General features: G+C 46.0%; 1 protein-coding gene across 1 annotated transcript in view; it reads right to left on the minus strand.

Moving 5' to 3' along the window:
• Kif20a (kinesin family member 20A) overlaps nt 1–27,135 on the minus strand; it is a 464,558-nt gene that overhangs the window by 236,885 nt on the left and 200,538 nt on the right. The gene's annotated exons all lie outside the window — the stretch shown is intronic.

Raw genomic sequence — 27,135 nt, forward strand, 5'->3', positions numbered from 1 at the left:
AGCCCGAAAGCCTGTGTGTCTTGTTTGCTCTTCAGTATGGCCAGAATCCCAGAGATGTAGGCTCTAACGCCGGTGAAGCGAGAGCAGGGGCAGGCAGGCAAACGGCAACTTTTCCTTTGGATAGGCGGCCACGAGAAGCTGCGCCAGACTTATGGTGGGTCTTTGGAGCCCAAATGATCCAATTAACTAAAAATCCCTCACAGGTGTGCCTAGCGGCTTGAGTTTTTAGTTAATTCTCGGTGTAGTCACAGTAGACAACCAAGAATAGCATCGCACGTCAGAAGCACCCTTTCTAGCAACTCTATGTGACCCGTGCTGTGTAAGGGCACGCTGGAGAGCTCACACCTAAGGCCTCACACAATCTACCATTGAGCAGATGGGGTCCCGCTTGTTTTATGCTATGGTTGCATGACTGTACCACAGAACTTAGCTGTCTTTGTAAAGGCTTGTTAGCCGGTTCCAGCCGGTTCCAGCCTTTTGACATGATGGATAGTGTTGTTAGGAGACACTTTTATGTGTTCTTTGTACTTTTTCTTCAGCCCTGGGAATCATCGATTTCACGACTTGTTTTTCTCCGGTCAGCCCCAAATACTATCTTGTAATTTTAATTAAAGGCTTTTCCTTATTGCAGGTGAGACAGGGCATTTCTCCCTGCCCCACGCCCCCCCCAAAAAAAGACAGTGGAAGTTAAGACAGGGGCATGAGAGGGAAAGGAGCCCTTCAGGTCAGGATCTAGTGAACCCCTTCTTGCTGACAGAGAATCAATGAACTTTAACACAATTAAAAAAGCCAACATTGTCTGCAGAGATCATGTATGTTTCCCTAAAGATATCTCTAATAACAATATTTAGAAAACACGACCTATGAGCCAGGTGATTCACTCCTGTAATCCAGCACATGGAACGGAGAGGCAGGGAGATCAGTAGTTTGTTGTTGGTTGCACAGCACATCCAAAGGCAGCCAGAGCTACATGAGACCTCATCGCCAGGGTGGAAAGACGATTGGGCAGAAGTTTAGCTCAAGTGTGGTGCTGAATCTCAATTGTTAACTTATAGTCTGGGATGCAAGATCCTCGTTCGAGGAACTGACTCCACCAATGGCCTGTGGGCATGTCTGCGGGGCATTTTCTTGATTGCTAATTGATGGAGCCCAGCCTACCCCACTGTGGGCAGTGCCACCTTAGGCAGGACTAAGGAAGTAAGCTGAACAGAGCCAGGAAGCAGCATTCCTCCGTGGTCTCTGCTTCAGTGTCTACCGCCAAGTTCCTGCCTTGATGTCCCTTGGTGATGGATTGTGACCTGGGGACTTGTAAGATGAAATCAACCCCTTCCCTTTTAATTTGTTTGTGGTCACACTGTCTTATCACAGTAACAGAAACAAAATTAGGACATTCAGGGCTTCCTGCGCAAGTATCAAGACCTGAGTTTGTGCCTCAGACCCCAAGGCACCTCTGGGGAGGCGGCACACACTCAGAAGCCCAACTCTGAGAAAGTAGGTCCTGGGGCTCATTGGTCAGTCAGCCTAGCCCACCATGAGCCCCAGGCCAACCGGAGACCCTGCCTTGATCAACAAGAAAGATTGTTCCTGGGGAGCTGAACCTGAGTGAGGTTGCTCTCTGGCTTCCACATGCACTGGCACACACGTTTCATGCTCTCTCATACACACATGTGCACACTCATGAACACAAGAGTGCACAGACACACAAAACAACACAAAAACAACAAACGAACGCTGCTTACTTAAGCCCCGATGTTTGTGACCTGTGTCGGCGACCATCTCTAAATCTGTGCCAGAGTAGTCTGCCTAATCCCTCCCTAAAATTGTCTAGTTTTAGAAACCATAGATAAATCAACTCAAAAAGGGGACTGAGAATGGTGCGCAGACCTGGGTAACCCAGACACAGAAAGACAATTATCACATGCACTCACTCATAGGTGGTTTTTTAAACACAAAGCAAAGAAAACCACAATTCCCGAGAACAAGCAGGTGAGGTAGCACATGCTTGAGTATCTGGGCACTTGGGAGGCTGAAGCAGGAAGGTATTGAGTTTGAGGCCACCCTGAGCTACACTTTGAGACTGTGCTGAAGAGGAGTGGGGAGAGGAGGAGGGAAAGAGAGGAAAGAAAGAAGAGGTAACCCGGAACTCTGAGGTCTAGGGGCTGAAGCTGCACGGAAGTGTTCAAGGACAGCCACTGACACGTCTTTCATTGATTCAAATCTCAACCACATGAAAAAATACCCTCTGGAGAGGCTTCCTCCTTCCTCAGAGCCCTTTCAAAAGCCCCCAGTTCCTGGCCTCTCCCACAGCAAACATTCTTTGGTCAAGGTGATAGATGCATAGGTCAGGCTAGGACCTCTGAAAAGTCTGTGACAAACGGTGGCAGGCCCTTCCTCGTTAATTCACATCCTGTGGCCAGCCGTAGGTCATAGGGCAAAAGACACAAAATTTACATCTCTGATGACCCTGGAGCCCCTAAACCAGCCCCTGAGTACCTATTTCTTGACTTCTCTTACACACAGAGCAAGACATCTGTCTTGTCCAAGTCACGATATTTTTTGCTTGTTTATGAAGACAGTAGTCTTAACCAGCATAATCTGTTTTCTCTTCATGTGGAGATGGAGGTCATTCTCAGCCAAGGCTTAAGATAACTTGTTTGGTTTGTAAAACAAAATATTTTAACAAAGTCCCCAAACTAGTACAAATAGATTAAGCATTAGAAGGTAAACAGTTCTGCAGAATGTTACAGAAAAAAGACTTAATGTTGGGTTGTTTTCTGGGTTTACAACGAAAGGAATGTTTTTTCTTTTTCTTTTCTGCTAACAGTCAAAACAGCCTGCAGAAGCACGAAGCCAAACAGAGCAAAGTAAAAGAAGAAATAAAAGAAACAAATTTCGTTTCTTTGTTTTGTTTTCTTGAGACAAGGTTTCTCTGTGTAGCTCTGGCTGTCCTGGAACTCACTCTAGATCAGGCTGGCCTCGAACTCACAGAGATCCATCTGCCTCTGCCTCTCTATGCTGGGATTTAAGGCGTGCACCACTATCACCCAGTCTTACTTCATTTCTTTTGCATGCTCATACTGAAAAGTGCATGTGTGTTATGCGTGTGTGTGTGTGTGTGTGTGTGTGTGTGTGCATGCACGAGGAGGTCAGAGGACAGTCGGTTTGGGTGTGTCACCCTCCAGAATGGCATCCACTTTCTTTGAGACAGAACCTCTCATGTCTGGAGTCACCAACTAAGCTAGACTGGCTTGGCAGCCAACCCCAGGGATCATCCTGTCTCAGTCCCCCTAGCTCAGGGATTAAAAGCATACACCCCATGTCTGCTGTTCTTAAATGGGCTCTGGGGATTAAACTGAGGCCCCCATGTTTGCAAGGCAAGCGCTCTACTGAGTGAGCTATCTCCCCCAGCATAAGGAACCAATTTGTGGTCATATTGTTCAGTCCCTGGGATTTAACTGAGGTCCGAACTGTATACAATCCTTGAATTTTTAGTTATTTCAAGGAACACATTTCCCTTTGCTGTCAGTCCTTGGCATTCTTCTCTGAGGGGCTAGCCTGATCTTACTGTGCAGTGAGCGCCAAGGGAGAGTGCTACAGAAGAATTTGAGGCTGGGTGGGGGTGCGCACCTTTGGTCCCAGCACTCTGGAGGCAGAGGCAGGAGGATCTCTGAGTTCCAGGACAGCCAGGGATACACAGAGAAACCCTGTCTCAACCTTTCCCCCCTCAAATGAGGGTGTGTCACTGCTGTGGTTTGCCTTTCTGGAGTCTGTATATTAGAAACTAGGTCCTCCCGGTTGTGGTGGTAGATGGTGTGGGACTTTTTGGAGGTAGGGCCCAGTGGGAGGTTCTTGACTAGCTGGGGACAGGCTCTCAGAAGGGATTAAAGAATTTCTCAGCACTCCTTGACATTCTTCCAATTGTCACAAACCCCAGAGCCTGCCCCACCCAGTTCTGCCACTTCCTGTCTGGTGATGTGGCACCTGTTCCCTCCCTCACTCCAACTTGCTTTTTACATGTCTTCATTTTTATTATTTATTATGTGTGCATGCATACCATGGCACATATGTGGTCAGAGGTCAGTCCATGGGAGTTGGTCCTCTCCCTCCACTATGTGGGTTCTGGTGATGGAACCCAGACTGTCAGTTTGGGGTACAAGCACCTACTGGGCTTTGCTGCTGGACCCTTCTCTCTGACTTTTGCCACCCACCATGATCTGATGTATGAAAAATGGCCCTCACCAGAGCTAAGCTGATGCCAGCCTTATGTGGTACCCTTGCACTTTCAAGATTACAAACCAAGTGATTCTTTTTTGTTTATATAGAACTTGCATCGGTGTTTTGTTATATTAACCAAAAGCTAGTTGTGTAATTTTTTAAAAAAGTTAGGACATCACTGTCAGGAGCAGAGCATCAATACACAGCTGAGGACAACCTCAGATGGAAACCAAAACTTGGACCATTTTTTTGGCACTGCATTAGACAAGGGTGACATTCAAGACTTGGAGAGCTCAGAAACACTCCGTTTACAGTAATAAAGTCAGCATATCATAGATGAGATGGGATGTCCGCAGAGATCTGTTTCATAGATCCAAGCAGAAGGCGCTCAACTGACTAACCACGAGTCAATAAGAAAAAGAAGTCAATAAGATACAGAGGTGAAGTCCTGAAAGTGTCCTAAGATGCAGGATGTGGCGCGGCCCTGCATCCCACAGGCTGGAGACACTCTGAGCAGTCAGCCTGAGCATCCATCCTCTTTGGCAATACTTCCATGCACTGACCTTTATACTTCAAATCGCTCAAGATAGCACCGTTTACACTCAATACTCTTCAAACAAACTGCAGATCACGATTTTATAGCTCGTGTTAGCACGGCTAAGCAGTAAGAGAGTCCAGATCAAAGCTCCCGTGGAGGGCAGAATGTCAAACTGTAGGCCAGGTACAAACACCAGGTCTAGATGGCAGAGTAGATTCAAAACTTAGGGAACAGTTATGGAACTAGAAGGGATAGTCTCGAAGCCAGAGGCAGTAATAAAAGATCAAGTTGGGAATGAAGAAAAAGATTTGGGCAACTAGTCAAACTGAGAAGGTCTGTGGAAATCGGGAGGGAGCTGGCTGGCCGGCAGAGAGCCAGGTGGGTAGGAACAGGATCCACTTCTCTTGGTTCTAGTTATTTGCATGGTAGAATTCCTGTTGACTGGGGTCCAGGGACTTTCTTCGTTAATGTTGGCAATGCCCTAAAGCTCTTTTGTTCTCACTTTAAAGTGCAAATATCCACAAAGAAAGTGAATGCATTAAACTTTATCTCCCATCCAGCAGCCTAAGCAGCCCTTTCAGACGCAGAACCAAACACCCTCTAGTTTACTACTTAAAAGAGCCTCATTGTTCAGAGGTGAACGACTTTCTAGAATTAAATTTTCCTAACTTTGTATATGAAAAATTAATACAAATAAATGTAAGACTTACTCAGAATAAATAATGCAGGCAAAACATATGCATAGCCAAGCCACAATTATTACCGTGCAAAAATAGATGGCTATCATTTCAAACATTTGCTCGCAAATCCAGCATAGCCGTGGCATCACGGTTATAAAAGCCATGAGGCTGTAGCTTCCCACATTCTATGAATCTTAAAGCATTTGTTTAGCTTAGAATATAATTTCTTCATATATATTTTCTTGGGAAAGAGGAACCAATGATGACCAACAGGCAGGCTGCCAGGTCTGAAAAGAGCTGTTGGCTTGGCTTTGTTTCAGTACCTGCATTAGAATGTGTTCACAACATTTTCCACGGAAGACGATTTGCAGTGCTTGAGCTTGGAGAACACAGCATGCACCTCTTCTTTAGAGAAAATACCCACTCAGCCAGACCCTATAATTAGAAAACAACACCCGAAGCTGTGCAAAAATACACGCAGGCTTTCTCAGATTCAAAGTTTCGTGTGAAAAGCTTCAGCCCACCCTGGATAGGTGCTGCACTTGTAATGAATTTCTGGGTTATTGCTTACTTCCCCTCTCCTGTGTCTGTCTCCTGACTTGCCTGTGACCTGTGCTCTTCCTTTTCCCTTTTAGCCCCATCCCCTTATTCCCAGAAATGTTAACTGGGAGAGATAGCCAGCATTAAGTATGTTTGGAAAAGTCATATGAAAATCTACTATTTTATAAACTTCATATCTATTTATTATGTGTTATACATGTGTAAGTGGAGTTCCCCTACACAGGGACAAGGCTCTTCCCACAAGCCAAGGGCTGCCAAAGAAAAACCTCAGCACCAGATGTGCGACGTCTCCCCCAGCAAGGATTCCCAAACCAGCATGGGCTGTGGCCATTGTACTTGGTTGCCCAAGAACTTGATGAGAAGACCCTACTGCGGAGACACAACATACTTTCATGGTCACAGGGCTTGAAAGAAAATCAAGCTAGCACTGACAGGGAGGCTTCCTCCCAGATGGTTGGTTTTCACAGTGCTGGAAGGTTCTATACAGGCTGCGAGGGGAGCAGCTAGCAACAGTCTTGATCCAGCTGCGAATCCTGCAAGGAACAATAAAGATTGACTTGGTAAGATATACCCATGGGTGCAGTCATGGCAAGAGGGTTACGAGGTTAGCCAGCTGCTCTCTACCAGGGGGAAATGCATGCTAAAACTCTCATCGCTGACTTACTATTCTTTTGATTATTATCATCTTTGCACCCCCTCTTCCGTGGTGTTCTCCGAGCCTTAGACGTGGGAGGTGCACTGTAGATCCACAAATTGTGGCTGGACACCAAGCAATCACTTGCTCTCTGTATTTTGACAGGTTGTGGTTTTCTGTGATGGTTTCTGTCTGTTGTAAAGAGATGTTTCCTTGATGAGTAGTGAGAACTACACTTATCTGTAGATATAAGGATAAATATTTAGAATGTAGCTAGAAATTATGCTGGCTTAGCAAAGTGGCGACTGTAGACTCTCCTCTAAGATCCACGAAGTCACTAGCCCTAAGTGGTTGGCTAGGTTTCCAGTACCAGGCATGATTTTCCTCTCGGGGAGTAGGCCTTAAGTCCATTGTAGAGTGGTTGGTATGCCAAGGTATGAGTGTCATTACCGCGTCCTTAGGGTCATTGTGACATGCTAGCCATTGTAGTTCACAGGCACCTTAGGTGGGTAGAATTCCTGGCTGCTTTTCTCCCATAGAAGCTTGCATGGCATATTCCAGTGCTGTGAAAGCTGGTTCTCATGCGGGGGTATGTTTTGCCTACGTGTATGTCGGTGCACCACATGTGTGCCTGGTGCCTACAGAGGCCAAAAAGAGGATCTGGAACTGGAGTTACAGATGATTGTGAGGTGCCATGTGGGTGCTGTGAATTGAACGTGGTCCCTTAGAAGAGCAACCAGTGCTTTTAACCACTGAGACATCTCTTCAGCTCCACCTTCACCTCTATTAACTAACAGACATATATACATGGAGATATCCTTTAAAATTATATACAATAAACAGACATATATACATGGAGATATCCTTTAAAATTATATACAATAAACAGGCATATATACATGGAGATATCCTTTAAAATTATATACAATAAACAGACATATATACATGGAGATATCCTTTAAAATTATATACAATAAACAGACATATATACATGGAGATATCCTTTAAAATTACATACAATAAACAGACATATATACATGGAGATATCATTCTTTAAAATTATCTACAATAAATAGACACATATACACGGAGACATCATCCTTTAGAAATATATAAATAAAAGGTTATAATGTCTCTGTCTTGCATTTGCCTTACAGGGGAAACCCAACTCAAAAGAGTTCATTTATTCTTTGGGTAGATGACTGTGGTGGTTTGAATAAGAACAGCCCTTGTAGGCTCACGTATTTGAATGTTTAGTCATCAGGAAGTGGCACTATTTAGGGATTAAGGTATGGCCTTGTGGGAGGAAGTATTACTGAGGTTTCAAAAGCCCGTACCAGGCCCAGTCTTTCTCTCTCAGCCTAGGGATCAAGATGTAGCTCTCAGCTACTTGTCCCACAGCACACCTGCCTCTGTGCTCCCTGCTGTGCTCCCTGCCCGGATGATAATAGACTAAGCCCCGGAAGTTGTAAGCCAACCCCAATTGAATGCTTTCTTTTATAAGAGTTGTCTTGGTCATGGTGTCTCTTCACAGCAATAGAACAGTGATTAAAGCACTGATAGTCTGTGCTGCTTAATATTCTATTGGGTAGATAAATGTGCCTCAAATTATTGATGGACATGCAAATTGATCCCAGTTTTAAGTTTTGTCCCCACAAAAAAGGTTGCAGTAACAATTCTTGTATGCCCGTTATTAGGTGCCAGTGTGCTTATTTCTGAGGACTAACAGGTGACTGAGGCAAAGGTTTATGTATTTTGAACTACAAGAGGCACTGAGAGAGGGGCATTCCTCATGGTCTATATTGGATTCATAACTTCAAATGTCATAGGTGAGCATGTTCCCTTCTGCAGTCACCCATTACTGCCAGCTACAGGGGTTAATATTCTTTTCAACTGTTGAATTTGACAAAAGTGATTGCTGGGCTCTTCATCATTGTCAGTTTATTTTTATAATTTTCTTTTATAATTTCACCTTGAATATGCACACAAGAAGTTCTGAGTCGGGAAGACTAGAAGGAGCAGGGTCTTATTGTGTAGCCCAGACTAGCCTGGGGGCTGGGTAGAGACAGATTTATTATACACAACAGTAAACAAGAATACTGTAGCCAAGTCTGATCCTTGGAAGCCACGTGGTGGAAGGAGAAAAATGGATCCTACAAGCTCTCCTCTGCCCTCCCCAATGCAGTGTTTCACATACATTCTTGCCCCACAAATGTTTTGTTTTTCTAACTTAAAACAATGGATCTTTTCCCAGCTGAGATATTGTCCGCCTGTTAGGGCAAAGGAAAGACCTATGTGGATCCTCAGCAATTTAGAGACTGCCTTGCTGGTGACACCGGCAGCCACTGCATCCGAATCTGAATCAAGGGATTCCTCGGAAGCAGTTCTTTCTCCTCCATCAATGTGTAGGTGACAGGCATTGAACTCTGGAGGCCAGGCACGGCAGAGGAATGACAACCTGAGCTCAATATGCAGAACCCACAAGACAGAAGGAAAGAATTGACTTCCATGAGCCGCCCTCTGATGTGCACAAGAATGCACGGCATCGCATGGGCACCCCTGCACATGGATGCACACACAAACAAGTAAATGTCAAAGAAAAACTTTTAAATGTGTAATCTAAAATTTTTCTTGGTCATGGCTAATGCTGATGGACTATGTGCAAGGTGAATAAACAGAGGTAGCCAACACAGACAGAAATGGAGAAAGACAGGAAAACAAAGGAAAAACAGACATAGAGAGGCAGAAGGAACAGATGTCAAGACCAGCTTTCCAGTTCACAGGCCCCTGGAGCCCTGTGTACCCACCAACACGCCCCAGGATGCAGTCAGTAGGCTTGTTTTCACTATTGCACATTCGAGTGGGTTTGGGGATTTGCCCCTTATGAAACGTGTGACTGAGGAGGGACAGGAAGAAGGACAGCATGATCTTTACTACATTTCAGCCCCGATTATAAAACTGGGGCAAGGAAGGGTTGGGATATGGAGGTATGCCAGTGTAGTGTAGGGTGTGTATGTTTGTATGTGCAGGTGTCTGCACACAGATGTCCATGTACGTGTAGAGGCAGGAGGACAACCTTAGATGCCAGTCCTCTGGATCGGTCCACTTGCCTGGAGCTCCCCAAGCATGCCAGGCTGGCCCTGGCGAGCCACCTGTTGGTACCTTTCACACTAAGCTCATAAGAATGTATCTGGCTTCTTCTAGTTTACAGTCTACCATGAAGGGAAACCAAAGCAGGAACCTGGAGGCAGATTCTGAAACACAGACCATGGAGGAATGAGGCTTACTGGTTTGTCCTCCATGGCTTGATTAGCCTACTTTCCTGTATCACCCAGGACCTGCAGAGGGATGGCACTGCTCCGTGGCTGGACTTTTGCTGGACTTTCTTTTTGGGACTGCCAGCTCCCAAATAATGACATAGAGACTTTATTAATTACAAATCTTGGCCTTGGCTTAGGGTTGTCCACAACTTGCTTTTATAACTTAAATTAACCCATTCATATTAATCTACATTCTGCCACAATGTATATCTGCCTCCCTCTGCATCTAGCTGGCAAATCCACCTCTTTTCTTCCCAGAGTTCCTATCTCTGCCTGGAAGTCCCGCCTATTCTTTCCTGCCTAGCTATTGGCTGTTGAACTCTTTATTAAACCAATCAGAAGGTGCCTTTCAGGCAAGGTAAAACAGTAACAGATTTTCACACAGTGTGATCAAATATTCTACAATACTGGGCCCTGGCTTAATCAACCATTAATCAAGAAAATATCCCATAGATTTGCCCATAGGTCAATCTGATGGAGGCATTGTCTCATTTAAGGTCCCCTCTCTCCGAAGCAAGCAAGTCAAAGTGTTTTCAAATCCAGTGATCATGGGTAATGTAAGAGATCTTCTTCAGATCTAGAACAAGAACTCAGCCTGACGACGGTCTTACTTTTAAATTTCACTTCTGCTCAGAATAAATCCTCCTCATTCTTAAAATCTTCACAAGAGTCATAGACTGTCTAACAAAAACTCCAGTCCCAGGCATCAGAAACCTCCTTCTGAGTTGCTGGTCAGGAGAGTTGAAGAGACTCCCCAAGCAATACAGACTATTGCTGTTGCCCTGGGTTGCCTCCCAGAAGCTGGAAGTAAGTTCCCAATTCAGAAAACAACCATGCACTTTGGACACAGGACTCAGAGGGGTCTGACCCAAAAGTCTCCTCCCTGAGGACCAGCTTTCCTAATACCAGAAGGTGCTGTGCAGACTGCCAGAGGAGGCGAGCCCTCAGCAGTCCAGCTGTCAATCACAATGATTATCTGTCCTGCGTTACTGTGATAGGGGCATTTAGATCTTGGGGTTTCCCAAAAGTGGCGCTTATATCTTGGGGGGTTACCAACAGCTGTCTAATTGCACTTAAGGCCTAGTGAACAACAGGGAATTCGTCTCGGGTACTCTCTTTCCTAAACCAGTGTAATTATTCCTAAGTGTATTAAAATATTTATCTGGCTTTTACTCCCCGTGAGTCTTATCTTTAAAGCTAATATTTGTAAGGTCTTTGACACTAGAGGAGATCTTGCATATACCTCTTGAACAGCCTACAGTTGCCTTGCAGAGATGACCTTCATTAAAGTTGCGACAAGCTTGACTTCTGACTTGGCTGTAGTTACTCATTACAAAATGAAGGCCAACTCCCCTAAAACAAACAGGTGGTTTCCAATTGTTAGACTTCCCAAGGGACATGGATTACTGCCTGTTGATAATGGCGGGAATTCTGAAGACCAATAACAGACACATCTGTGTGTGCCAGTCTTGGGTCCACAAGCCATTTTCTTAGACTTGCACAAATGTGCTTCTATCCTGCAAGTATGTTTACAGAATATGGTCAGTCTATGAGCATGTGTGTCTCACCCATCTGTATGTTTTTTTTGAAATGTTAGTAGTAGCCTTTCTTTCTTTCTGGTCCATCATATTCTAATGCTGTTGTATATCATTCTCATGTATCTTTTCATATTTTGGCCACATATTTATGTACCAATAATTTCATATATTACTACTGTGATTGTTTTTAAAATGACAATGCTATCTTTTCTCTTTATCATTCTGTAATCTCTATATTCACAATAGAACATTTATTTTGATACCTAAGGCTTAATTTTAGCAAATTTATTTTCTTATTGATGCACATTTAAATAGCTTTCAGGTTTTCCAAGGTTCAAAACATGCTGCAAGAAATCTTGCTCATATCTGCTTATGCAACAGGAGCTCCTCTGTGGTGTGTAGCTACAAAGAGCTTCTGGGTAAATATATCCTCAGTTGATAACGCCGACTAGCTCTCCAAAATGGCTATCATAACCAAATGCGCGAGGGCTCTCGTTTCTCCCACATCCTTGTTGGTTAATGCCGATTTTGTCAATGAGGGTAGAGAGGCTTCAGTCCCGCAGCCTGCACTGCCCACGTCTGACTCACAGGGGTGGACATCCTGTGTCCATTGGCTCTTCTCTGCTCAGTTATATTGGGACCACCAAGCTTCCTACTTCATATATTCAGACAACTGAAGGAGATCTTCCTTGACTGAGTTTTGAGTTAACACCATAATTGTGCCATTTTCTCTTGCTATCTTCAAACTGTGATTATTACTGTTGTTTTGTTTTATTGCAATATTCACAATTGTGCCAGACCCTTACGTGTGCTGGGCACAGGCTCTACCATTAAACTGCCTCCAAACGTTTGACTTTTTTGAGACAGGGCCTTCATATGTAATATTTACTGGCTTCAAATTCAAAATTCTCCTGCCTCAGCTTCCTGACAGCTAGAATTACATGTTCATGTCATCATGCCCAGCCAAAATTATGATCCCTAATTACTATCTTTCCTAGTGATTGTAGGGATCATTCTTTTCAACATTAATTTTTTTTTTTACTTTCAGTAAATTATCTATCCAGTTAATGCATAGTGATCTAGATCTAATGGGCTATGGCTTTACTATTCTTTTATTATTATAATTATTCCTTTTCTCTCTTCTTTAGGACGTGACAGATGCTCCTCTGAGATCCATGACTCCACTGGTGCTGCGTATGTGACCAGGTCTCTGACAGTCCTGTACCCGACATACTTCCCTCTTCCTGAGTATTTCTGAAGCCCTTCAGAGAGCTGCTGGTTACTCCTGGGTACATGTACCACTACTGCATCTCCGGGTGGCCGTGCTGTACTGGTCATTGCTGTGGTTCATGGGCATTTTAACTGGGTAGCACTGTGGGTTCCTTCCCTCTCTGAGAGACTCGCATGGATCCTTCTGGTACCATGAGAGCTCATCCTCGGGGGAGGGGGGCATTCAGGTCAGCTCCAGCTCACAGTCCTGTTTCCTGTGTCTGAAGCACAGCGTTTTCTACAATATATTCCCCTCATTTGTTGAATATACATTGTGTTTCTTTCCTGTCCTTCCTTTCTTTTAAAATAATAATTATGTGTTGTGTCATTTGTGTGAAGGCCAGAGGACAGCTTGAGGGAGTCAGTTTTCTCCTCCCACCCTGTAGGTCCTGAGGGTTGAACTCAGGTTGTCAGGCTTTGGAGATGAACACCCTCACCTACTCAGCCACCTTGCTAGCTTGAGGTATAATTTTTTAAAAGACAACTTAAGCTGCAGGGTTTAGAAATAAATTGTATGTGATGGAACTCTGAAGAGAACAAGTGATGGTTGACAGCAAAAGTCAAGATATGCTCGCTTTCAAGGGGAAAGAATTGGAATGGGAGCACGGTGAGCAGAGGCCTGTGGGAGTATGGTGAGAGGAGGGCCTGTGGGAGCACGATGAGCGGGGGGCCTGTGGGAGCACGATGAGCACCTGTGGGAGTATGGTGAGAGGAGGGCCTGTGGGAGCACGGTGAGCAGAGGCCTGTGGAAGCACGATGAGCACCTGTGGGAGTATGGTGAGAGGAGGCCTGTGGGAGCACGGTGAGCAGAGGCCTGTGGAAGCACAATGAGTGGGGGGCCTGTGGGAGTATGGTGAGAGGAGGCCTGTGGGAGCACGGTGAGCAGAGGCCTGTGGGAGCACGATGAGCGGGGGGCCTGTGGGAGCACGATGAGCGGAGGGACTGTGGGAGCACGGTGAGCGGGGGGGTCTGTGGGAGCATGGTGAGAGGAGGCCTGTGGGAGCACGGTGAGAGGAGGCCTGTGGGAGCACGGTGAGAGGAGGCCTGTGGGAGCAGGGTGAACAGGGGGCCTGTGGGAGCACGATGAGCAGAGCCCTGTGGTAGCACGATGAGCGGGGTCCTGTGGGAGCACGATGAGAGGAGGGCCTGTGGGGGCACAGCGTGTGGAGGGCCTGTGGGAGCACGGAGAGCAGAGGGCCTGTGGGGGCACAGCGCGTGGAGGGCCTGTGGGAGCACGGCAAGCAGGGGACCTGTGGGAGCACGGAGAGCAGAGGGCCTGTGGGAGCACGGCAAGCGGAGGGACTGTGGGAGCACGGTGAGAGGAGGGACTGTGAGAGCATGGTGAGAGGAGGCCTGTGGGAGCACGGTGAGAGGAGGCCTGTGGGAGCACGGTGAGAGGAGGGACTGTGGGAGCACGGTGAGAGGAGGGACTGTGAGAGCATGGTGAGAGGAGGCCTGTGGGAGCACGGTGAGAGGAGGCCTGTGGGAGCACGGTGAGAGGAGGTACTGTGGGAGCACGGAGAGCAGAGGGCCTGTGGGAGCACGGCAAGCAGGGGACCTGTGGGAGCACGGAGAGCAGAGGGCCTGTGGGAGCATGGCAAGAGGAGGGACTGTGGTAGCATGGTGAGAGGAGGGCCTGTGGGAGCACAGCGAGTGGAGGGCCTGTGGGAGCACGGAGAGCAGAGGGCCTGTGGGAGCACGGAGAGCAGAGGGCCTGTGGGAGCATGGCAAGAGGAGGGACTGTGGGAGCACGGAGAGCAGAGGGCCTGTGGGAGCACAGTGAGAGGAGGCCTGTGGGAGCACGGTGAGAGGAGGCCTGTGGGAGCACAGCAAGCGGAGGGATTGTGGGAGCACGGTGAGAGGAGGGACTGTGGGAGCATGGTGAGAGGAGGCCTGTGGGAGCATGGTGAGAGGAGGCCTGTGGGAGCACGGTGAGAGGAGGCCTGTGGGAGCACAGCAAGCGGAGGGACTGTGGGAGCACGGTGAGAGGAGGGACTGTGGGAGCATGGTGAGAGGAGGCCTGTGGGAGCATGGTGAGCAGGGGACCTGTGGGAGCACGGCGAGCAGAAGAAAATACCCAATTGAGTTCTAGTAGAGAATAAAACCAAGATCTAGTTCTCAGAATTTACATCCTACCGAGAGATAAACCAACAAGTGAACAATACAGCCTCGGTATTTTGGTTTTCCATGGCTATAAATAACTGAGTGCCACAGACTGGCTCAATACTAAGATGCTAGACGTAGTGATACAGCCTGCAATCCTAGCACTTTGGGTGGAGGCAAGAGGACAAATAGGTCAAGACCAGTCTCAGCTCCATAAGGGGTTTGGGGTCTGGACTTCATGAGACTTGTCTCATAACTAACTGTCTAAATACACAAATGAATTTTCTTAGCTCACAGTTCTGGAGGGTGGCGCTGGCTTCCAAGGAGGGTCTAGTCACCTCAGCAGCAAGAGAAGCAGGACAAGAGGGCTCCCACAGCATCCAGTAATCCACCAGAACCTGCATCCCTGATAACCTCCTAAAGATGCCCCCTCTCCGTACAGCCGCATGGGGACCAGCTTTCCTGCACACAGTTCTGGGAACATGCACACACTGCAACAGTCAGTGACAAAGACAAGGAAATAGAAAATATAGTTGGCCCCATGCCTCTAATTAAGCAATACTCACTATAAAATCCACAAAATGTAATTATTTGATATCAATTGGTAACAATTTCTTTTGAATATGTTATTTTGACTTTAACTTTTTTAAAATATTGCTTTTATGTGTATAAATGTTTTTCTTGCATGTATGTATGTGCACCACATGCATGCCTGGTACCCACTGAGGTCAGAAGAAGGAGCCAGATTCTTTGGAACTGGAGTTATGGATGGTTCTGAGCCCCCATGTAGGTGGCATTACATTTGGGTCCTCTGGAAGAGCAGTCAGTGCTCTTAACCATTGAGCCCTTACTCGAAACTTCTTTATTTTTCTCTTTTAAATCTATTTACTATTTACCGTGTATGGTGTTTATGCATCACGTACGTGCCTGGTGCCTCAGAGGCCCCAGAACTGAATTACAGATTGTGAATTGCTGTGTGGGTGCTAAGAATTGAACCCAGGTCCTCTGAAGAGCAGCCAGTGCTCTTAACCACTGTGCCATCTCTCGAGCCCCTGCCCTCGCTTCAAAAAGCCGGGCAGTGGTGGCACACACCTTTAATCCCAGCACTCGGGAGGCAGAGGCAGGCGGTTTTCTGTGAGTTCAAGGCCAGCCTGGTCTACAAGAGCTAGTTCCAGGACAGGCTCCAAAGATACAGAGAAACCCTGTCTGGAAAACTGAAACAAAACAAAACAAAACAAAACAAAAAACCCTTAACTATTCCCAATACTATAGGCCCTTAAGAGAACAAAGAAAAAGACAGAAATGGACAGAAACAAGTCACAAAAGCAAGGCTGTGTGTAGGGAAGAGAGAGGTCACAGGCATAAAGAAAACCACACCCATGTGCCTAAGTCCCTCACTGCAGTTACACAAGCTCCATATGGATACAGGTGTGTATTCCTCCTCAGACACATAGTCCACAGCTGGAGACTGTCCCGCGTGTGGTCACTGTAGCTGCTACTTTGCCCCAAGCACCTTCTGTGTGTACAAATACCCTTGGCAGATGTGACAGGTGATGTACAGGTGAAGATTATTTTTTTCTGAAAACATATTTCCAGTTATATTGTGAAAATGTTATTTGTGTGGATGTGGATGTGCGAATGCAGTGGCACAGGCGTGAAGTTCAGAGAGCTTGGCAGGAGTGTGTTCTTGGCTTCCATCGTGCCGGTCCTGGGGACTGAACTCAGGTCATTCAGCTTGGCGGCAGATGCCTCCCCCGCCCCCAGGTACTTTGCAAGCTGATTTGCAAAGAAAATGAAGGCTAGAGTAGAAGAATGTTTACTGGTCCACGGAGAAGAATAAAGGGTGGGGGTGCCTGGGCAAGCACCCCACTTCAGCTGGGTGTGAGTCTGCAGCCAGTGGCCCTTGCTTGCAGCACCCAGAGCAAGGGCAGCGATGGCAACTGTTGCTGAAGGACACCATGGAGATGTTCTCATTCTGTCCACCTTGGAAGGCTTATTTATAGCTCCGTGCTCCGACTGTAAAAGGAAATCAATGTAAAGATGGCCTAAAACGGGAGGTTGTGGTTCACATCTTCCTCTTCCGGCAGCTTCCGTCTGCCCTGCTGTTGCGGGATTTATTAGAAACAACTGAGTAAACCACAAAAACAAGTTCTAACTCATCTAGAAATTCCTTACGTACCCATAATTGATTATATTTTTTTATTTCAATTTTATTGGATGTGTGCAGGTGTTTTGCCAGAAAGCCTGTCTGCCCACCATTTGTGTGCCTGGTGCCCACTGTTCTCCCTTATACATTTGTAATTCCTGGTGCAGTTTAGCACATTTTGTCAAATCTCCACCGTTGAGTCTGTGTTAACACTTATGGACCTATTTGTAGAGAATTAATGTTTCTCTAAATTTCCCTGGGTTTATTGTTTCTCAGCTAGGTTTTATAGTTTTTTTCAAACATATCTACTACATATTTTATCAGTTTGTGTTTATCTATTTTATGTTTTTATGGGCTGGGCTTTGGCAACATGCAGTGTTCAGGAGGCTGAGACAGGAGAACTGTGGGTTCAAAGTCAGCCTGGGTCATATAGGGAGACACTATCTTTTAAAAATTAAATTATTTCTTGACGTTTTGATTAAAATAAAGTGTATTTTGTGTTTTGTTATCAATGGCTATAGAAAAGAAATTAATGTGTGTACATGTGTGTGCGTGTGTGTATACATTGGTATGAGGTCAGCGGACAACTTGGGTATCATCCTCAGGCATGGCATCCACCTTCTTTGAGACAGTTTCTCTTTACCCTGGAGATCACCAGACTCTCTTGACTGGCCAGCGAGCCCAGGGAGCCGCCCCTCTCCGCCTGTCCAGCACTTGGCTTATAAGTGTACACCATCAGCCCTGGGAACCAGGGGTCAAATTTAGGTCCTGATGCTCGCAAGGCAAGAACTTCACCAGTCCAGGGGGAAAAATGCATTTAACAGTGTGACTAATAATTTGCAAACCTTCAGTTGAATATGCAACAGAGTAAAGGTTGAAAGCCATGAAATCGTCTCTAACTATATTCTAGAAAATAAAAAAAATTCTTCCCTAAGGCTTGAAAACTTTTGCTGTAATTATACTAAGACCAAAAATTAAAAAAAAATGTAATTGGGTTGGTTTGCCAAGTCTGATATCTACAAGGAAACTTTGTATTCAGGACACAAACTCAGGCCTGGCCTTCCCCTTGCCTGGTGCAGCCCGATGAGTTTGGTTCACTGCAAGGGAAATGCCTCCACCAAGTCTTCACTGGCGCCCAGCCTTCTTAGTTCCTTTGCTTCAAACCAGGGAGTCCCTTCTCTAAAATGCAAATCCTGCTGAAAAAAAACAGACTGCAGGGACAGGGAGTAGAGGCGCACGCCATTAGAACTAGCGCTCAGGAGGTAGGCAGATCTCCATGAGTTCCAGGACATTCTGATCAGCAAGCTCCAGATTTGCCAGGGCTTCATAGTGAGACACTGTCAAACAAAACAAACAAATGTTTAAGCTATTGTCTTCTATAGGACAATGGGAATCGACCATCATTTTCTTCCCAGTTTACAGCTAACTAAAGAGTTTTTAGTAAATGAAATGGACAGAAGGTGGTGGAGCTGGAGACATGGCTTAGAGTTCAAGAGCAGAGGACCCAGGCTCAATTCCCAGCACCACTGTGTAACTCCAGCTCGAGGGGATTCGATGCCCTCTTCTGGCTTCCGTGGGCAGTGCATGCATGCAGTGCACAGACATACATGCAGACAAAACACCCATACACAAAAATAAAATCTCAATTTGGGGAGGTGGGGTTAGAGACAGGGTTTCTCTGTGTAGTCTTAGCTGTCCTAGAACTTGTCCTGTAGACCAGGCTGTCCTTGAACTCACAGAGATCTGCCTTCCTCTGCCTCCTGAGTACTGGAACATACACTGTTACCATGGCTCTCAATTTTCTTTTTGAAGAGAGCAAAGGGCAAGATACTAGCACATGGGCTGTGTGAGTGTGTGTGGGTCTAGAAAGCCAAGAAAAGGGAGCGGAAAAGTTTCAGGAAGAAATCTGCATCCTTAGTACATCACAGCCCTTCCTCAGATGTGTGTCAAACAGCCCATGGAGAACAGATTCGCTCACTTTGTGGCTTTGTCTACAGCCTGGCCTGCCCAAAGCCACACATCCCAAGTTATTTTGGGGTGGCCACTAAGCTGCTGCTCTGACTTCCTTTCCTCAGAGATACTCACAGAATCTTCCTGCTAACAGATGTTAGACCTGGGCCATAACAGCTGCTAACACATTTTGCACTAAAATAGAACAATCAAGTGTCTATTTATACAGTTTTGAGCGTCTCCTTGTAAGATAAAAGAGTTCATTGCCATCAGGTGCTGGGTCAGGACCCTGGTGACCTCTCTCTCCTAGTCCTCAGGGGCCCGGCCAATTCACAAGGGAGGCCACCAGGGAAGTCCTGAGAGAGTGAGGAATGTGCCCGTGACCCCATACAGAGGGGGTAGATTCCCCACTCTTGGTATTTATGAATTCATTAGATGCAGAAAAACAATAACTCAACCAAAGGTCTCTGCTTTCTCAACTCCCAGGGGCTTGGGGAAGGTGGAAGGGAAAGCTAGCAGAGCTGTAAAGCATCTGCTGCTGGTGGAGCTCAGCGTCACTGAGAGCAAATGGAACCTGACAGTAAGAAGAGCCGAAGCGGGGCCCTGGGAGGGGACTCTGATGGTAAATGCCTGCAGACCCCAGTGTGATCCCCAGAATGCAGGTGTAAAAACGGGTGTAGACAGTTCCTCAGGGCTTACTTGCTCGCCAGCCTAGCCAAGTTCAGCTCTGTCTTCATCGCTGTTCTAGTGCTGTGGAGAGACGCTATGACCAAGGCAACTCTTATGAAAGAAAGCATTTAACTGAGCAATTTCAGAGGCTCAGTTCCTTATCACCGTGGTGGGGAGCATGGTAGTATGAACGGCGCTGGAGCAGTAGCTGAGAGCTATACCTTGGTCCGAGAGAGAGAGAGAGAGAGAGAGAGAGAGAGAGAGAGAGAGAGAGAGAGAGAGAGAGAGACAGAGAGACAGAGAGACAGAGAGACTCTGGGACTTGGCATGGGTTTTTGAAACCTCAAAACCCACCCCTACTGACACACTTGCTTCAACAAGGCCACACCTCTTAGTCCTTTCAATCTTTTCAAACAGCGCTGCTCCCTAGAAACTAAACATTCAAATATATGAGCCTATGGGGGCCGTTCTTATTCAAACCACTACAAGTTCCAAACCAATGAGAGACCTTGTCTCCAAAAAAGCAAAACAGACAAGCAAGGTAGAAGGCTCTGAGGACTGCCCCTCAAGGTTGCCCCTCTGGCCTCTTCGTACACACATTTGCACACGTACACACGCACATGAAACAGTTAAATTGGGGGATTTTATTGATAATAGTTTTCTTTCTTAGTGATGAGAAAATTTTTAATATTAAGTGACTGAAGTTTTTTTGAACCTTGCAGTGAGAGCTGCCAAGTGCTGCGGTGGCTATTGCTCGTTATGAGAGCCCCAGAGCTTGGTTCCCACCGCCTGGACTCCTGGGTCTCTTCCGTGCCTTGCAGAAAGTAGGTCCTTAGTAAATAGCGGTTTAATGAGTGAGGAGCAATTGGTGCTCATTGCTTTCAACTACTTCACGTCTCTTCCCTGGCCAAAGTCAAGCACAACTCGTTAGCTTTTTGAAAACAACATAAAGCCTTTAGCAAGTATTTCTAAATAATTGGGTCCTTCAGGGGTGGAGAGTTTCTCGAATCAATTTTACAAGTGATAGCCTGGCCTTGCCTAGTCTTAAGTTGTCCTGAAAACTCCACCCATGGGGTTGGGGATTTAGCTCAGCGGTAGAGTGCTTCCCTAGCAAGTGCAAGGCCCCGGGTTCGGTCCTCAGCTGCAGGGAGAAAAAAAAAAAAGACAAAATAACAAAATAAGATAAAAAAAAAACGAAGCAAAACAAACAAACAAAAAACCAAAAATAAAACAAAACTCACCACGTTAACTGGCACACATAACCTTTTAGCTAGGCAGTGGTAGCACAAGCCTTTAATCCCAGCACTCAGGAGGCAGAGACAGGAGGGTCTCTGAGTTTGAGGCCAGCCTGGTCTATAAAGCGAGTATTAGGATAGCCAGGACTACACAGAGAAACCCCGTCTCGAAAAACCTAAATTATATATATATATGTACACATATATATATATACATTATATATGTATATACCTATGTCCATTTGTCCTCTGGAGGTCATAGCCTTAGATGTATGTCTTCCTATAAAGACATGACTGTCTACACCAAATAATTATTGGTGCTTTTACTAGTTAGGTCCCAAGATGGCCGCTTAACTCCACTCAGCTCTGCGAGGCTAGAGCAGTCTCAGGCAAATGCAATCCCATGATATAAACTGCTGCTGGCCTTCAGTCCAAGGTGATTTTAAAAGTTCTTCTTTTAGAGTAAAACAAATTAGAAAATTGATTTAAGGTAACTAAACGATTTGTTTCAGGAAAGTATTACTCTGAGCCAAATGTGGGGCTCGTACATAACCCTAGCACTTAGGAGGGGAGATCAGGAAGACTGCTACAGGCTCAGGACCAGCCTGGGCTACACAGCGAGTTCTATCTAGATCAGGCTGGAAAATGAGAGCCTTGCTCAAAAAACTACAGGTTACCCTGAAACCCAGTCGATGTTGGCTTCTGTTTTATTTGATCAACATAACCGTGAGTCTTCTATTTAATGTAAGTCTTTTGAGCTGGGACTAATGATGCATGCCTTTAATTCCAGCACTCAGGAGGCAGAGGCAAGTGGTCTGTGAGGTCAATCAAGATTAGCTGGGTCTACAAAGTGAGTTCTAGGACAGTTAGCACTACACAGTGAGATCCTGTCTCAAAAAATCAAACAAGCATAAGTCTTTTGCGGCTCATTGAAGATGTTTGCATCTAAAATTCATAGCATTGCTTACTATAAATATATAAAATAAAAGTCATGAACTTGATAACAAACAACTTAGATGTATGTCTTCCTATAAAGACATGAGTTGTAAGTAATTCCATCACCAAAAACCAACCAAACAAAAAACCCAACCCCCCCTCAAAAAACCAAAAAATCAAAAACAAACAAACCAACCAACCAGAAATGGACCCCATAGAAGGATGTTTTATTCTTTTGGCTTTTTGAGGGGCCCACCACCCAGCTCCCAGATAAATCACACAAAGGCTTATTCTTAGTTATGAATGCCCGGCTTTAGCTTGGCTTGTTTTTTGCCAGCTTTTTTTAACCTAAATTAACCCGACTACCTTTTGACTCTGAGCTTTTATCTTTCTCTATTCTATATACCTTTCTTTGCTTTTTTCTCCGTGGCTTGCCATGTAGTAGGGTGGGAGGACCTCGTTCTCTCTCCTCCCAGAGTTCTCCTTCTGTTTTTACTCTCTGCCTGTTGGCTCCGCCCATCCTTGCTCCTGCCTCGCTATTGGCCGTTCAGCCCTTTCTTAGGCGCGTGAGGCGTTTGAGACAGGCACAGTAACACAGCTTCACAGAGTTAAACAAATGCAGTGTAAACAAAAGTCACACAGCTGAAAAAAATATTGCCCAACAGGACTCCGCTTAACAGCACATTGCTCTATTCATGTGTCTTGAGTCATTCTCATGTCTGATACACATGTGATAAGATTGAGTATATTGTATTAAATATAAATTCACTTACTACCGCATGCAATTCGATTTGCCATTATAACTATTGATGTCTTTAAGTACAAAGAATGTATAAGAATGATCAACAGGTTAGAGGGTCACTTGTAATTTTTGTAATATTTTATGAAGGAATTTGTAATGAATACTATAGCTGCCATGGTTTAGAGACAGTAAACATATGTTAAAATAGGGGATGTGGCAGGAAGGTTGGTTTGGGAAAAGGTCTGACACAAAATTACCCTTCAGGAGAAAGGGCCTTGTGACCACCAGATCCATGATCCGGCCTTGAGGTGGGAAAGCTTTCAAAAGAAGACAGTTTGGATGGCTTGCTTCCCTTTAACTCCTGAAATGAAACTTCACTAAGAATTAAAGCTAGGGCCGGAGAGATGGCTCAACAGTTAAGAGCACCTGGCTGCTCTTCCAGAGGACCAGGGTCCAATTCCCAGCACCCACATGGCAGCTCACAACTGTCTGTATCTCCAATCCCAGGGGAATCCGAAGCCCTTCTTCTGGCCTCTGCTGTGTATTACACACATGTGTTATACATACATGCAGTCAAAACACCCATACTCATATAAACAAGGAATAAAATGTTAGAGAGAGATTAGAGAAACAAAGCAGTTATAGCTAAACAAGAGTAGGAGAGCTAGCGGTCACAGACAGGGTGATAGGGGAGTGGGCAGACCTGGGAGAGAGCCTTCAGAGAAATCCCCTGAATGAAGGAAAATATCCGGCTTTGATATTATTTCAAGTGATGGTAGGAAATTCCACACCGTGCGATTTAGTCTGGGGTAGCCGACTTGACGAGGAGTGTGGAGGAGGCAGCTTAACTGTGTAGGACAAAAATTAGAGTTTGTGAAGCCACAACACAGCATCACTTCTTAATTCTGTCACGTAGAGAGAGGGAGAAGGACCAAAGGGGGGGGAGAGAGAGAGAGATCTAAAGGATATGGCCACTTAGAGTGTCTTAAACTTACAAACCCATGATCTAACAGGATCATGATTTTTTTTGGACTTACACTTGATTTTAGACTAATAAAGCCTTACTTTTAGCAGGTTTTGCTGCTGTTTTTAATGGATGGGCTCACTCTGTTGGCCCAGGCTGGCCTAGAACAATATGGCTCACGTTAGCTTTAGCTTCATGATAATCCTCCTGCATCAGCTTCCCAAGTGCTAGAATTACAAGTTTGTCTAGTACATGTTTTCCGTTTGTTTGTTTATTTGTTTGCTTTATACAAATGAAAGAGTTGCTAGGTAAAAAAAATGTGGGTGGGGGGAATAAAGTTTGTCCTAACAAAACTTATTCTAAAGACTCCCTGTTCTAGCTGGCAGAGAGACCATCAAAGGGGAAGGGGGAAAGGCTGTGTGGTGAACTGGTGCTTGCAAAATGGAACTGCATGCCAGCTCTCATCACTGAGCAAACGCTATTTCTGCCTTTAAAAGAAGCTTGTCCTTGAGTCGCCTGGCAAGGTCGTGTGATGATTTACGGCTGAGAGCTGAAGGACCTGTGGGCCAAAACACCTCCCCAAAGGGCTGAAAGTCAGCGAGCAAAGAAGCAGGAAGTCTGGAGACAGCGCAGTGATAAGGAGCCACCCACACCAGTCAGTTCGCTGCGTGCCAGAGAGCAGCCCGACTTTAACCAATGAACGGCGTTAGGTTCCTTTCTTGCCCACGTCTGGCAAGTCTGGATGATTCATTTCCCTTGGGTACAGGTTAGTCCAAGGGGGTTAAATGGGAGCCCAGCAAGTTGATCTTACTTCTTTCTAGATGGCTAGTCTTCGCTATCAACTGGAGTTCCTGCCTTGGTTTTGCTGGATGATAGACTGTAACCTATGGGATGAAGCAGGCTGCTCTCTTCCCCCGTTCTTCTAGAGAGAAGCTGGGCTCTTGGAGGGCATGAACTTTCCCAAGAGCACCCAGATAGTAAATGGAGCCAGGTTGTCAGTTCCAAAGTCTACACCACAAGCCTGTGCATGCCCTGGGCTGGTTCTTGATATGAATACAAGGTCTCCACCAGCTGTCAGATCTCAACATGTTCCTTCTATCTGGAGAGCTGGAGGCTGCCTCGTATAAGGCCACTGTGTAGGCAGAATAGCGAACCTCTTCCCCAGAGGTCCATGTCCTAATAGTCAGAACCTATGAATATATTTCGTTATACAACTGTGAGCTTTCTGTTAGTGCAACAAATACCAGAGAAAAGTCAGCCTAGAAGGAGGAAAGCTGGGGCTGTAGAGATGACCCAGCAGTTGAGGACGCTTGTGGCTCTTGCAGAGGACACGGGTTCTGTTCCCAGCACCCACACGGTGGCTTGCAGCCATCTGTTAACTCCAGGCCCAGGAGATCCAATGCTCTCTTCTGGTCTCCTGCAGGCACGAGGCACAGTTTGCTGTGGTGCACATGCAGACAAAACACTCATACACATAAAATAAAAACAAATCCCTTTAAAAAGTGGAGGTAAAAAATAGATGGGCCACAGAGACGAGACAGAGGAAAGGGGAAGAGAGATTTGAAGTAGGAAAGGAATCCACCCCACTACTGCTAGCCTCGAAAAAGAGGAAGGAAGCGGGCATTGCAGTCTTACAACTCCAGAAACTGAATTCTGTCACCCGCTCAAAGGAGCCAAGAAGCGGGTTTGCCTTGGGTCTCCAGGAGGGAACCAAGCCCTGAAAATGAGACCTTGATTTTAGCCCAGTAAGACGCAGGTCAGACCTCTGACACTAGCTCTAAGATAATGTATTTATGTTGCGTTAAGTTACTACATTTATGATAGGAGATAAAAATGCTGATCAGCAGTTTCTTTGCCCACGTGAACTAAATCTCCCTGATGACTAGTCACGAAGAGAAGTGCATGAGGACTAACTTCTGGTTCTCCTCGAGATCTGGGTGCCTCTGAGGTGCCGGAGTGGGTAAGGACGCTTGCTGTGCAAGCGGGAGACCCTCCATTCAAATTCTCAGTACCAACATTAAAAAACAAACAAAAACAACTGGGCATAGCCCCACAAGTGTTGTAACCCTGGTGCTGTGGGAGACACAGACAGGAAATTTCCCCAGGCTTGCAGGCCACCAGCCTCACTCCACTCCAGGTTTCCAGGTTAAGTGCGAGCCCCTGCCTCGAAGGAATACGAGGCCAGTGACAGGAACTAAGACACCTGAGCTCTCCTCCAGCCTCGGCACAGACCTTGCAGCGCGTGTACACAGTAACACACACCACACACCCAGGGGGCATGGAGGGAGGCAGTCAAAACTGCAGGCCACCTGTACACTCTTAGGCAAATCCAGACTGTTCTCTGGGGGTGGGACCCATAGCCCAGAGCCAGCGGACAGCTGCAGCCAAGAAATCTAAAGGCAGAGTTTGTCAAAACTAGACGGACCAGTCATGATCACAGAGCAACAACCTGCCGACGGCTTGTTTTTGCTGGATGACCCCGTGCAGGTGCAACTAGGAAGTGAAAGGACACAGCAAAGGGCACTTTCACGCCTGTTGAACAAAAAAAAAACCTATGGATTCGTAAGCAATAGCCATGACACAGGGCAGCTCATCCAGAGTGAAAATACTTCAGCTGGGCTAGAGGCTAGTCCCATGCTGGTTTGTTCTTGACTTTCTATACTCAGCTTCCTGATTGAGAGTGGGAAATTATAATAAAAAGCTTTGCCTTTATTTTCAATAGAAAATGTGTAAACTAAGATAAACGAGGAAAACAATTTTATTCAAATGTATTAAACGAAGCATGGCAATTTTTTACTTTCAAAGATTTTACTTGTTATTTGTGGTAGGTATATGACTGAGGGGGTTAGACAGGCCGTACACCTGTGTGGAGGTCAGAGGGCAACTTGGCTCTCTCTTATGAAGGTTCCAGGGATCCAATTCTGGTTGTCAGGCCTAGTGCAAGGTCTTTACCACGTGAGCCACCTTGCTAGCCTTGTCTTGTCTTTTGGAGATAGCCTCTTTTAGGCCAGGGCTCTTAGGTTTTCTCATCTACAAAAGGTTTGTGATGACCGCATGAGCAAAGGGTCTCGTGGCTTCTCCAGTCTGACTACAATTATCTAAAGGCAAATATTAGGTAATATTTCTCTCATTCATTTTAGCCCTAAATGGGGACTAAGTATCCACACACATGAACCTACGGGGGACATTCCTCGTTCGAACCCCTGCATTACACACAGCAGGTGGGTGTGTACAGGTTGTATGGAGGACAGGGGTCAGCGTCTACTCTTGAGATCCCATGTCTCCCTCAGATCTTCTCTGGCTTAGTTTGAGGGCCAGCGTCTCTCCCTGGACCTGGAGCTCACCAATTCTGTTAGGCTGACTGGCCATCAAGCTCCAGCAAGTTACCTCCCTGTGGTGGCATCCAGATGCTGTCACCTGTGGCTCTTACCTCATGCCACCTGGCAAGCCCTTTACTGTTGAGCCATCTGCCTAGCATGAGGCCGTTCTTTAGGAAACAAAAAGTCACTGGAGGAAGGACGGACAGAGCACAGTGTGACACACTTTTTCAAATGTTTATTCTGGAAAGCACTTATTATTTGTATCTGGGTGTGCATGTGAGCGCAGGTGTCCATGGAGTCCAGAAGTCCTGGAGC

The sequence above is a fragment of the Microtus pennsylvanicus genome, chromosome 4 (genome assembly GCF_037038515.1).
Source record: "Microtus pennsylvanicus isolate mMicPen1 chromosome 4, mMicPen1.hap1, whole genome shotgun sequence".
NCBI classification, from domain to species: Eukaryota; Metazoa; Chordata; class Mammalia; order Rodentia; family Cricetidae; genus Microtus; species Microtus pennsylvanicus.